This window comes from Gobio gobio (assembly GCF_949357685.1).
Source record: "Gobio gobio genome assembly, chromosome: 18".
Classification (NCBI taxonomy): domain Eukaryota; kingdom Metazoa; phylum Chordata; class Actinopteri; order Cypriniformes; family Gobionidae; genus Gobio; species Gobio gobio.
In genome coordinates, this window is record NC_137111.1 from 29,802,123 (window position 1) to 29,815,358 (window position 13,236).

The window sequence follows — 13,236 nt, forward strand, 5'->3', positions numbered from 1 at the left end:
CTGTATCTATATTTGCTCTGCCAAAGAAATAGAAAGAATTAGTGTTTTATGAACAAATCGGTTGAGCTAAGGAATAATATATAAAATAGTATAATATAATAATATAAAAACAGTTGCTGAATTCGGAACTGCATACTACTATTTGCCATAGAAAGATACGGCAAAAGTAGCACAAATGATGTGGGTAGTATATGTTTGTTTCTGTTTTGGATGGGTTTGACGTGTTTTAGTTCACTTTCTTGTGTTTCAGTTCGTTTTTATTCTCATTTATTTGATTATTATGTGCACCTGTTATTCTTTTCAATTATTAATTTGATTTGGAATTTAAAGGGATAGTTCACCCAAAAAAATGAAAATTACTGTATGTCATCATTTACTCATCCTCAAGTTGTTCCAAACCTGTATGAGTTTCTTCTGCTGAACATAAGAGAAGATATTTAGAAGAATATGGTTAACCAAACAGTTGATGGACCCCATTGACTTCCATGGAAGTAATATGGAAGTCAATGGGACCCATCAACTGCTTAGTTTCCGACATTCTTCAAAATATGTTTGTTTGTGTTCAGCAGAAGAAAGAAACTCATACAAGTTTGGAACAACTTGAGGTTGTGTTTCTTTCAGTTCACTGTCTGTTCTCGTCGCTTGTGCTTGTTCTGTTCCTTGTTTTTCGAGCGTTTTTAGAATTTTGTTTTGTGTTTTTGTTTGTAAAATCATGCGATTAGATCCATCTCATCCCATTCCTTTCTACAACCGTTCATGACAATGAGTAGTATACTAGTATATGCAATTCCGAATTCAGCCAGTCACTCTTTTGGTCTTTGAATGAATCAGTGTTTTGAACGAATCGGTTGAATGTCAATCAAAGTCAATGACTAAAGAAAGTCGCTTGTCGCTACCTACGTAACGGCATAATGATGTAACCTGCAGAAAGAGTCACTGAAATATCATCGCCACTAAGGCCATGTTCAGACTGCCAGCAAAAATCTGATTTTTTGCATATCCAGATTTTATTCAGAAAGTCTGAACAGCAATAAAATGCATGAAATCAGATTTATGGAGACATATGGAGATGGTTTGAAATGACGCTCTGGTTGCTCAAATGGGATTTCAAATTGTCTTTTGCGTCACTCTTAATGTAACACAACGATAGCTCTAAAACTGGGGACGGAAATGCCGGAAGTATTCGTACGATGTTCAAAGGGTATGTCCACCGATTTTGGTCCTGTGCTTATTTGGAGAGTGTGATGATGCACCTCCATTTTTACTGGAATCCATTTTAAAAGCCTCGCCACATCCGTGGGTATGCCTATGTCATTACCAAAGCAACCCAAAATAGGTTGCTTATGTCTGGACACACACATCTTATTTGATCACTTGCAATTAATAGGACAGTCTGCCTAAAAAGATCTGATTTGAGAAAAAAAATCTGATTTGCCTGCAGTCTGAACACAGCCTAAGGCACAGACTGGACAGAGCTAATTGTATAAATTTATGTGACAAATGATCAAAATTGCTGAATATAGATAATACATAAAGAGATTCAATGGAGTGGCTAAATATGAGAATGACGTGTTAGGTCCAGACATTCTAATGGCAGACAAGGAGACATAAATATAAATAAAGTTTCTATGAGAATTTAATTGCATTTGTTCAGCAGACATAAAAGCAGAGCAGTGCTTCTTCTATTTAATTAACCATGAACAATGTTTACAGCAAGTGGACAACAGAGGTTATCAGGATGCTTGTAAATAAAACAAAGGAAAAGAGTTCGATTTAATTTTTAAATAAAAAATCTAACCCTAAAAATAGTCATTTTAGAAGTGCAATAAAGCACAGTGAAGATCTTGAGATTTTGACAATGAGTAATGACACTCAATACATGACATGATATTAATTCAGGGAAAACTGTGTAAGTCATATTTTTTCAAAATCTGTTCTTAAATCTCTGCGATCAGGGGTGTACTATAACACTGGGCAAAGAAAAGATGGTGTGATAACATATGGTCCTGGTGTAGCAGCAGTTCACATTGTGCATTAGGCAACATGCAGCTTTACTGCCCTAATCTGGATCATCTGATCCTGGGTCAGATTAAACTGACCCTCATTTAAGCAAAACCTCACATACACAGCCATGCATTTGCAGCGTGGCAGCTAAGGTTTGACATGCATGTTTTCTCCAACGTGAGCTTCAAAATGATTTTTATGAACAGCTTCTTTTAAGTCAGCTGAAAGATTCAAATTCATTTTTTTTTCTGGAACACAACAAACCTATAAACCTTTAAATTCATATATACAACAATTTGAAACAGAGCACTGATATTATGGTTGTTATATTCTATGGCTGTTATATTGCATTTACCACACCATGCTTACTCTTTCTGTCAGGCTCCAACTGCTCCCAGTGCATTTTTTGCAATTAGAGGTGACATGTTTGCTTTACCCGGGCATCTATGACCCACCACACAAGCACAGAGATGACTGACAGGTGGAGGGGAAATGTCATGATATAAACATGTTCTCTATTTTCTACACCATACTTTCCCACAAGCCACTCTCATTTCTTCTAAATCAGAGCCAGGGTTTCTCGTGGCTGTGTTTAGCAATTCAAAACAGGACAGCTTTCTTCTAAGGTCACCCCACAGAAGATGTGTGGAAAAGGCATTATGTGCCTGGACCATTACCATCACATTCTGCATTGCTGTAACATTTTATGGTGTTATTATGTGCATTTGTTTTTAAAATGGTTAGAACGCAAAATGAGATATGCAAAATAATGACTGACATAAGAAAGTGCAAAAAGTGTGCACAGCTTACATAATTCATACCTGACTAAACCATGAACCCAATGGCCTAGTTTACCCACCTTCATTTCCCATGATTCCATTGTTTGCATGCATGTGCATAATAGACTTTCAGAGAGAGCATATACTCACAGAGGTCACTTAATGAATATACACATAGCTGAATGATATCTGAGTGAAAATAATCGCACACAGTTTTTGCGCACAAATTTATGTGAAAGGACAGCTATTGAATAAGATCCACTGAAATAGGCCTGAACACATTGGTATTAGGAGATATACATTAGATTAGATTAGATTCAACTTTATTGTCATTACACAAGTACAAGTACAAGGCAACGAAATGCAGTTTAGGTCTAACCAGAAGTGCAATAGCAGCAAGTGCAGGATATACAATGGATGCGTAAGTGCAGGACATGGATATGTACTGAATATGTATAAATATGTATAAATAGAGAGACGTTATTACTATAAACAGAACTGAATTTACAGGTGAATATGTACAGTGAATAAATATACAGATGGCTATTACTATAAACAGAATTTACAGGTGAATATGTACTATGAATACAATATACAGATGGCTATTACTATAAACAGAATTTTACAGATAGAGGTATACAATAATATGTTAGGCTAATGAGGAATAGCAGTGGATTAGGGTAGTGCAATAAATTATGGACAGAGCTATCCGGAAAAAAAAGTGTAAAGTGCAGTGGAAAGTGGTTGCATATTACATTTAGAAGTACAGTGCAAAAATGCAAATGTAAACATTGGTACTATAAATACAGTCGGCAGTGCAAATGAGCATAATCCAGTTAAGATATGGCAGTGTAAGATGCATATGTAAACAGTTGTTACTGTGATAAACAGTCGGTAGTGCAAATAACAAAGTGAAGGAAGATGTGAGGTAGGAGAGTTATCAGTTTATGAGGGAAGTGGATCAACGGGGGTTTGAGTTCAATAAAGAGACAGCTCTGGGGAAAAAACTGTTCTTTAGTCTGCTGGTCCTGGTCCGGTGGATCCTGAAACGCCTGCCGGAGGGCAGGAGAGAAAACAGTCTGTGGGCTGGGTGAGTGGAGTCTTTGAGGATGCTGCGAGCTCGATGCAGGCAGCGTTTCCTCTGGATGTGTTCGATGGCAGGCAGTGGAGTCCCTGTGATGCGCTGGGCAGTTTTCACCACCCGCTGCAGTGCCTTGCGCTCCGCAACAGAGCAGCTCCCATACCACACTGCCACACAGTTGGTCAGGATGCTTTCTATTGCGCAGCGGTAGAAGTTCACCAGGATAGCCGAGGAGAGCTGATTCTTCCTCAGTGTCCTCAGGAAGAAGAGGCGCTGGTGAGCCTTCTTGACCAGGCTGGAGGTGTTGGTCGTCCACGACATGTCCGCCGAGATGTGGATCCCCAGGAACTTGAAACTGGAGACACGTTCAACAGCCATTCCATTGATGTGGATGGTGTCGTGTGTGCCTCTTGACTCCTTCCTGAAGTCCACGATGAGCTCCTTCGTTTTGGTGGTGTTGAGGAGCAGGTTATTATCAGCGCACCATGTGGCCAGGTGCTGGATCTCCTCCCTATAGGCAGTCTCATCGTTGTTGCTGATGAGCCCGATCACCGTAGTGTCGTCCGCAAACTTGACGATAGAATTAGATCCATACACAGGCTTGCAGTCGGCGGTGAAGAGGGAGTAGAGAAACGGGCTTAGCACACAGCCCTGTGGTACGCCAGTGTTGAGTGTGATGGATGTGGAGCAGGTGAATCCTGAACAAACATTCTGGGGTCTGTCAGTTAGGAAGTCCAAAATCCAGTTACACATTGAAGTGTTGATGCCCAGGTCTCCAAGTTTAGCTATTAACTTGGATGGGATGACAGTGTTGAATGCGGAGCTGAAGTCAACAAACAGCATGCGTGCATACGTGTTCTTATGGTCCAGATGGGTGAGCACAGAGTGCAGTGCCATGGAAACGGCATCCTCTGTGCTCCTATTGCTGCGGTAGGCAAACTGGTGTGAGTCCAATGTGGATGGTAGAGAGTCTTTTAGGTGTTCCAGGACCAGCCGCTCAAAGCACTTCATAACGATGGGTGTGAGTGCTACAGGGCGGTAGTCATTAGGGCACCTCGGGTTAGAGTGTTTTGGCACTGGCACAATGGAAGTGCGTTTAAAGCATGTCGGTACAGCTGCTTGGGCAAGAGACAGGTTGAAAATGTCTGTAAAAACCCCAGCGAGCTGCTCCGCACATGCCCTGAGCACACGTCCAGGGATATTGTCTGGTCCAGCAGCCTTGTGTGCGCTGATCCGGCTCAGTGCCTTGCAGACATCTGTGGAGGAGAGTGTGATTGGTGGGTGGTCAGCTGAGGGTTTGAGCTTGGTGGCAGTTTCTCTGTTGTCTCTTTCAAAACGAGCATAAAAGTAATTTAGCTCGTTCAGGAAGTTGACATCAGTGGCTGCGGGGGTGGAGTGGGGGGGTTTGTAGTCACTGATGGCCTGGATGCCCAGCCACATGCGTCGAGGGTCAGAGTTGGAAAAGTGACCCTCTATCTTTAGCTTGTAGCAGTGCTTGGCCTTTTTGATGCCCCTCTTCAGGTTTGCCCTGGACGTACTGTAGGCTTGTGCATCACCTGATCTGAAGGCAGTATTGCGATACTTCAGCAGGAGTCGAACTTCCCTGTTCATCCAAGGCTTCTGATTAGGGTATGTGGTGATCTGTTTCTGGGTTGTAACACTGTCGATGGTGGTATTGATATGATCCAATACAGAGGAAGTGAATGAGTCAATGTCCGTGTGAGCGCCACTGGTGGCTTGAGAAGCAAACATACTCCAGTCTGTGTTTAGAAACCTTTCCTGGAGTGTGGAGTCTGCCCCCGCAGGCCACACCTTGATGGTCTTTACTGATGGCTTCACACGGTTGATGAGGGGTGAATATTTGGGTGATAGAAACAAAGAGATGTGGTCTGACTGTCCCAGGTGGGGGAGGGGTGTCGCAACGTAAGCTCCAGCCATGTTTGTATATACATGGTCTAAGGTTTTGTTTCCTCTGGTGTGGCAGGAAACATGCTGGTGAAACTTGGGTAGCACTGACTTTAGGTTTGAATGATTAAAGTCACCTGCAACAATAAACGCAGCTTCCGGGTGATCAGTCTGTTGTTTACTGATGGCTGCGTGAAGTTCTTTCATAGCAAGCTTGGCATCAGCATCCGGGGGAATATAGGCTGCAGTGATAATAGTGGAGGTGAACTCCCGCGGTAGATAAAACGGTCTACATTTAACCATGAGAAACTCCTGGTTAGCTGAACAATGACTCCCAACAATAGCAGAGTTTGTGCACCAAGCTTTGTTAATATAAATGCACAATCCACCCCCTCTGCTCTTCCCGGAGCCATCTAGTGTTCTATCCGCCCGGAGTGTGTGGCGTCCCGCTAGCTCAATAGCGGTGTCCGGTATTCCGCTGTTTAACCAGGTTTCAGTGAAGATTAGGACGTTACAGTTCAAAAGTTTCTTACTGTGTGTAATGCTGAGTCGAATCTCCTCCATTTTGTTCACTAGCGATCGTACATTGGCAAGGAAAATGCTGGGTAAAGAGAGCCGGTAAGGAGTTAGCCTTAGCTTAGCTCTTAGACCTCCACGCTTACCCCGCCTTTGTTTACGATCACAGCGCCGCCTTCTAGCACTTCCGCCCGGCTGGGCAGAGCGCATCGCCTCGGGCGTCCTAGCGATCTCAGGAAGGAGTTGAAGATTGTCCATAAAACTGTCGGAAATTCGCAAACCAATATCCAAAAGCTCACGGCGGGTGTACGATGTAAAAGCACAACTGTTCTGTACGAACAGACCCGAGATGAACAAGAAAAATACAGCAAAATTGCAGAATCTGGAGAGACGCTGAGCCTCGCGATCTACTCGCGCCGCCATCTTGGTCGTAAATGTTATGTATACATATACATAACATTACAGACATTTTTGTACATTTGGAGTTCGGACACATTCTGAAATGTACCATAAATTATGACAGCATCTAAAATCAAAAGTATTTATTTATGCACAGCTTTGGAAACAAAATATTTATAACCATTTATATTGAGATTAAAATACATTGGTATTGTTACATTGCATTATAATATAGATACTGTTTTTCTGAGCCTTTCACCTAAACCTAATCACTATTCAACAATATAAGAACACAATAGGCAGGTAAATGTACAGTGACACAGTAATTTTAGTTATACAAATACTATGTAATAATATAAATATATTTAAGCTCATGTTTTACCTTGCTTTTTAGCATAGTAATTAAATAAATAAATAAAAAATATTATTATTCTTATTCATGTTTCAAATGCATCAATCAAAGCCCATTTTCACAATGATAATATATTTTTTAGCTGCTTTATATAATGTAAGCATGAGAGAGTATTAAGGTGAAACTCTTAAGGAAGGTATAGAGTGGTGGAGGGATGACGTCAGAACCCGGAAGTCTAATTTGCCGCTGGTTCTTTTGAGATTGTCCTATTGGTTTTTATAATGGGATTTTTTTAAAATAAAGCCTGTGGTACTTGACGGTACTTTGACGTTTTGTTCTTTAACATAAACTGCCCAACACCCATACCAAAATGTTTTGAAGCAGTTATGTTATGCCAGCACTGAGACTGGCAAGAGCAGCTCCAGAACTGCACTCAAATGTTTCAAGTCTTACCTCTGAGGTAGGTACTTCAGGGTGTCTTGGAGGGGTGAGGTGTCTAAGTCACAACAGCTACTGGGGTTCCTCAGGGCTCAGTGTTTAGACCACTTCGCTTCTCCATCATGTTATCACTAGGCTCTGTCATTCAGAAACTTGGCTTTTCCTATCACTGCTATGCTGATGACACTCAACTCTACTTCTCATTTCAAACAGATGATCCAACGGTTGCTGTTCGTATTGCAGCCTGCCTGACAGACATTTCTGGATGGATGAAGGACCTTCACCTTGCAAAGACAGAACTGCTTGTGGTCTCAACCAACCCAGCACTTCATCACAATTTCTCCATTCATCTATAGGTTCATCGACCATAACTCCTTCCAGGACAGCCAGGAACCTTGGAGTTGTGATTGATGATCAGTTAAGCTTCATAGACCATTATTACCATTATTACTACATTACTACATTTTCGTTATACAACATTAGTAAGATTAGACCCTTCCTATCAGAGTAGGCCACACAACTCCTGGTCCAAGCTCTTGTTCTTTCCTGACGGACTATTGTAAAGCCTTGTTTATACTCGCCGCGGCCGCAAGAGCGCGAGGGTGCGCGCGGCAAAAATGACGTCAACGCAGAGGGGGCGGTCTCGCGCGTTGGCTCCGCAAGACCCCATTTCGCCTGGCGGTGCGCAGCGCATTTTTTGTAACTCCGCGCGCACCTCCGCATCCGAAGATGTACGATTTTGAGGCGACTTTGTCCGAGCTGGTGCGTCAGTCCCGGCACATTTATGACCATTCCATGAGGGATCATCGCGACAGCCAGATGGCACAGAATTCATGGAAAGTTTGCATTGATGACCATCCATCCGTCCAACCATCCATTCCTTTTGTGAATAGGACTTTAGAATACATTTGCATTAAGCACCCAGTTTGCACTTGTCTTAAGTAACTGCTTACATTTTCAAAATGAGCCTACACTAACTGAAATAGAACCTTTGATAAAATAAGGCATGTTTTATAAAAAGTAACTGTACAAAGAGGCTTAATTTAGTACATTAGTTTACAAGACACTTTCTGCAGCATTTATTGTGCTTGTTTAGTGTTAATTTCAGAATGTACAAACAAAATCAGAAATTAGTTGTCATCTTCAGTTAATGCACTGTGAACTAATATATATATATATATATATATATATATATATATATATATATATATATATATATATATATATATATATATATATATATATATATATATATATATATATTAGTATAAAAACCATCTGCAAAATTTGGGGGAATGTACTTGTACTACGATCAACGAAACTGTGGTCGAGCCCAACTTGTAACGTAGGCAACACATTTTTGGTTACTGCCAGACGCAAGAACACGTAGTGTGACGGCCAGTCTCTCTTGTAAAGTTACGGGCTCATGTGGGTTCGTTTATGTTCCACGAACGGCTTGCGGGACGCGATATTTTTTTTCCCAGGATGGTAGGGGAAGGTACCGCCTTTTTCGTCTATGATTGGCTAGAAGGGCTCTCCTCCGATTGGTTATATATCTCACGTTCATGGCAGGCTGTCAGCTAGTCTGTTTTGATCGTCGTTAAACGAAGTCAATCCAACATAGCCTACTAAGAAAAGCGCTATATGTGCGTGTCTTCAGATTTATATTTCAAGTTCACAATTTCATAGCCTGTTTAAGTTCACAATTTCATAGCCTGTTTAGGGTCTTAGCTGTTTCCTAACCCTAACCCTAACCTCTCAATACCTGCGCCAAAACCATTTATTACTGGAGCTGTTCTCCCTGTCCGTTGATTTATACCTAATCCTAACCTCAAGATGATCCGGTATGATGTTCTCCAAGTTCTGGGACAAGACCCACCCACTTTTTACGATCAATGATATTGGACCCACTCTCTTTTATCGTCTCTAACATTCAGCACATGTCTGTTTACCTACCCCTAATCGATAAACACTTATTATTAAACACATATTAGACGCTTTATTTCCACTTTTCTAATATTTTCTTAATTTGTATTGAAAATAAATGCCTTTCCGATTTGATATGTGATGGGAAAACGGAGAAGATTGATTTCGGCGAAAGCCGGACTCGAACCGCGGGTCGATTTGTGTCAAAACTAGATGCCGTACGTCTTACCCCTACACTACCGTCACTCTCAGTGATTTGAAGATTTACGTAGTTTTGACTTTCCGACCTATACGTTTACCAAGTAAAGCGGTATATTTGTAATTGGCATCTACTCCAGTAAAACAATTCTGAGGACCCACCCACATTTTTTTTGCTTCCGACGCCCATGCACACACACACACACACACACACACACACACACACACACACACACACACACACACACACACACACACACACACACACACACACACACACACACACACACACACACACACACACACACACACACACACACACACACACACACACACACACACACACACACACACACAAAAAATAATTACTAGTAATGTTTAACATACAGTTAATGTTGATGCATTAATATTGTGTAATCCTTACCTTGAAATGGCTAACAAATGTTATTTGTTTTGGAAAGAGATTGTTTCTATAGAAGATGGGACGAATCAGTACATTAGCATGACACAGTGGCCCTTAACCACCACATTTCTGTGTGGCTTTAAAGTTACTGTACAGTCAATTTACCCATAGTGTTTGCCTCAACTAGATACACCATGTGAACTTGGAATATAAATCTGATGGCACGCACACGACAGCCTGGCCTGCCATGAACGTGAGATGACGTTTCACGGCCAAATCAAATAACCAATCGGAGGAGAGCCCTTCTAGCCAATCATTGACGAAAAAGGCGGTACCTTCCCCTACCATCCTGGGAAAAAAAATATCGCTTGCGGGACGCCATGTTCACCTGTTCCGGACCGGTAAACTACTTCTTCGCTCGTGCTTTCGACGGATTTAAGAACAATTACTCCAAGTCGCCCTCTGTCGTTTCACAGAATACTACAACGGCGCGCGCGTCGACTATAAACGCCTCGTCCGTTTGGGGGAGGAGCGCGCTCAGTTTGCGGAGCTCGCGCTGCGGAGCCAGGCGCGAGTATAACAGGGCCTTAATACTCTCTTAGCGGGCCTTCCGGCATGCACTATCAAACCTTGCAGCTGATCCAGAATGCAGCAGCGAGGGTGGTCTTCAACGAGCCGAAGAAAGCCCATGTCACACCTCTCTTCATCAGTGCGCACTGACTGCCAATAGCTCCTCGCATCAAATTCAAGGCACTGGTGCTTGCCTACAAGTCAACTACAGGCTCTGCACCAATATACCTAAACTCAGTCTAACTAAACTAAGTCGCTTTGGATAAAAATTGTCTGCTAAATGATTAAATGTAAATGTAGGCTACATGTTTCTAAGTATTAAGGTTCTAGGAAAAAAGACAGTTTTGAGTGTGTGCAGTTTACATTGTAGAACAATACGTCAAAGTATCATCAAGATATGTTTACCACAGGCTTTATTTTACTCATAAACTGAAAAATCCCAAACCCATAGGAAAATCTCAGAGGAATCACTGGTGAATTAGTCTCCTGGGTTTTAACGTCATCCCTGCACCACTCTATTAGTGAAGAGTAGGAGACCTGATAGTTTTGAACAGGGATCTATTATTATATCTACCAAGTGTCAGTGTTCTGTCTTTTGTTCTATTTTACCACTGTACTTTCTGTGCTAAACCAGGGGAAAAGTAATTAGTCCAACCTGATCTCACAGAATTCCGTGAAATGAACACGGGTCCCTTAACTCAAAATCCGTGACAGTTTCACGGAATCGCCGAAAATTCCGTGATGGGTCCACGGAAGTGATTCCAATGCAAGTCAATGACAGTAAAAAGCAGACATGATTTTATGAATATTTATAGGCTACTTTCATATTTTGGAGCAACTAACTCCACTCCTACCCTAAACCTACCCACTCTCAACAATATAAAAACACATAACAGGCAAATACAAGTACAGTCACAGGTATTTATTGCAAAAACTGACCAAAAACAGTATAAAAGTATTAACTCATGTTGCATTCCAAGTCTTTTGAAGTCACACGATGTCTTCATGTAAAGAACAGAGTTGATCTTAATGTTTAAATCGCTAAAATGATGATCCCGCCGCTCCGTGAACACACTCATTCATATCTGATTCAAATAATACACACGCGTCTTCAGCGTGACGCATTCTGTCACGAGACACACGAGAGCCAATGGCATTTTACAATCGAAGCCAACGTAATGACGCTATTGGTCACGAGACATACGACAGCCAATGCTGTCAAAGCTGACGTAACGTTTCTCCCGGCGGCAAATTTGAAATGTATTTTTGATCTTTGGCGGATGGACTCGACGCTGCTGATCGCTTTTGGGGATTTTCTTCACACAAATTAATCGTTTGGCCTCGGAACACTTGGAATATTTGTACTTTTGGAATAAATTGTGCCTGCAGACGTATCTGCCTGTTATATCCTGTTTTTTTATAATACACATATGGTTAGGTTTAGGGAAGGGATTGGGTTACGAGTTCAAAACGTGTCTAAATACTGTAAAAAAAAAAAATTAAATAAATAAAATTATGCTGGCTGATTAAATCGAGAATCACACTCCATGTCATAATGGCAAAAATCATAGTTTCATGATGATAACCATGCCCAACGCGTCTGTATACTGTCATTGACTTATATAGGCATCACTTCCGTGGACCCATCACGGAATTTTCGGCGATTCCGTGAAACTGCCACGGATTTTGAGTTAAGGGACCCGTGTTCATTTCACGGAATTCTGTGAGATCAGGTTGAATTAGTCTTTCTGCACACAACGTATGGCCAACAAAGTGAATACAATGAGTCTGATCTCTGGTTGGACATCAAATGACTTCTACAATGCCATGACCTGAACGGCCTTCATCAAGGTATTTATCACTTGTCTGCAATGTTTGTGTGTTTTTGAATGTGATTTTAAATCAGATCCATTAAAATGTGCTGTGTCTCAGTTCCTCATCTCAGAGTTCATTGATTCTGAAGGCCTATACGAGGGTGAGCGATTAGCCATTAACAGACTGATGCTAATGGGTAAACAGGAGGAAATTTCACTGATTGTATCTATTGGGAGATAAAAAGGGGAAATATATTCAGTTCATATCTGTAAGTAGAATATAACTGGCAATATTTTCTTCAGTGGCATTTTTGAGAGTTGACATAATTGCTGTTTTGGCATATAGGATGTCTCACCCCAGTATAGGACTCGGCTTTATGGTTATGCAGCATTAATTGACTAGAGCAGCTCGTTAGAGGCTAGTCACACTGAAATACATGAATAAAACATTCACAAAAAAATCCACAAAGATGAATAAGGCTCTACAGCAATGAGACTTTTCCACTGCAGACAGCAAAGCAGAGCTTCCCTCATCTAACACATTAGATAAATCCTGTGAAAACTTTACAAAGCCTATAAACTACACGTATTACAGAGATAAGAGACAGATAAAGTTTTATCTCATGATCTGAAGAGCGAGACCCTTCTGACATATGAACCTTCATCTTTAACTTCCATAATCCAGTTTATTCATTATTCTTCCTGAATCTGAGAGGAAAATGTGGTGTAAATATTATTGCAAAGAAGCTGAATAATCTCTGACACGACAGAGAAATAATGCATGATCAATAGTTTCAGAAAAAATTGATTTCCAACCATCTATGAATTTTGAGCATGTTTCTTGGCCCAGC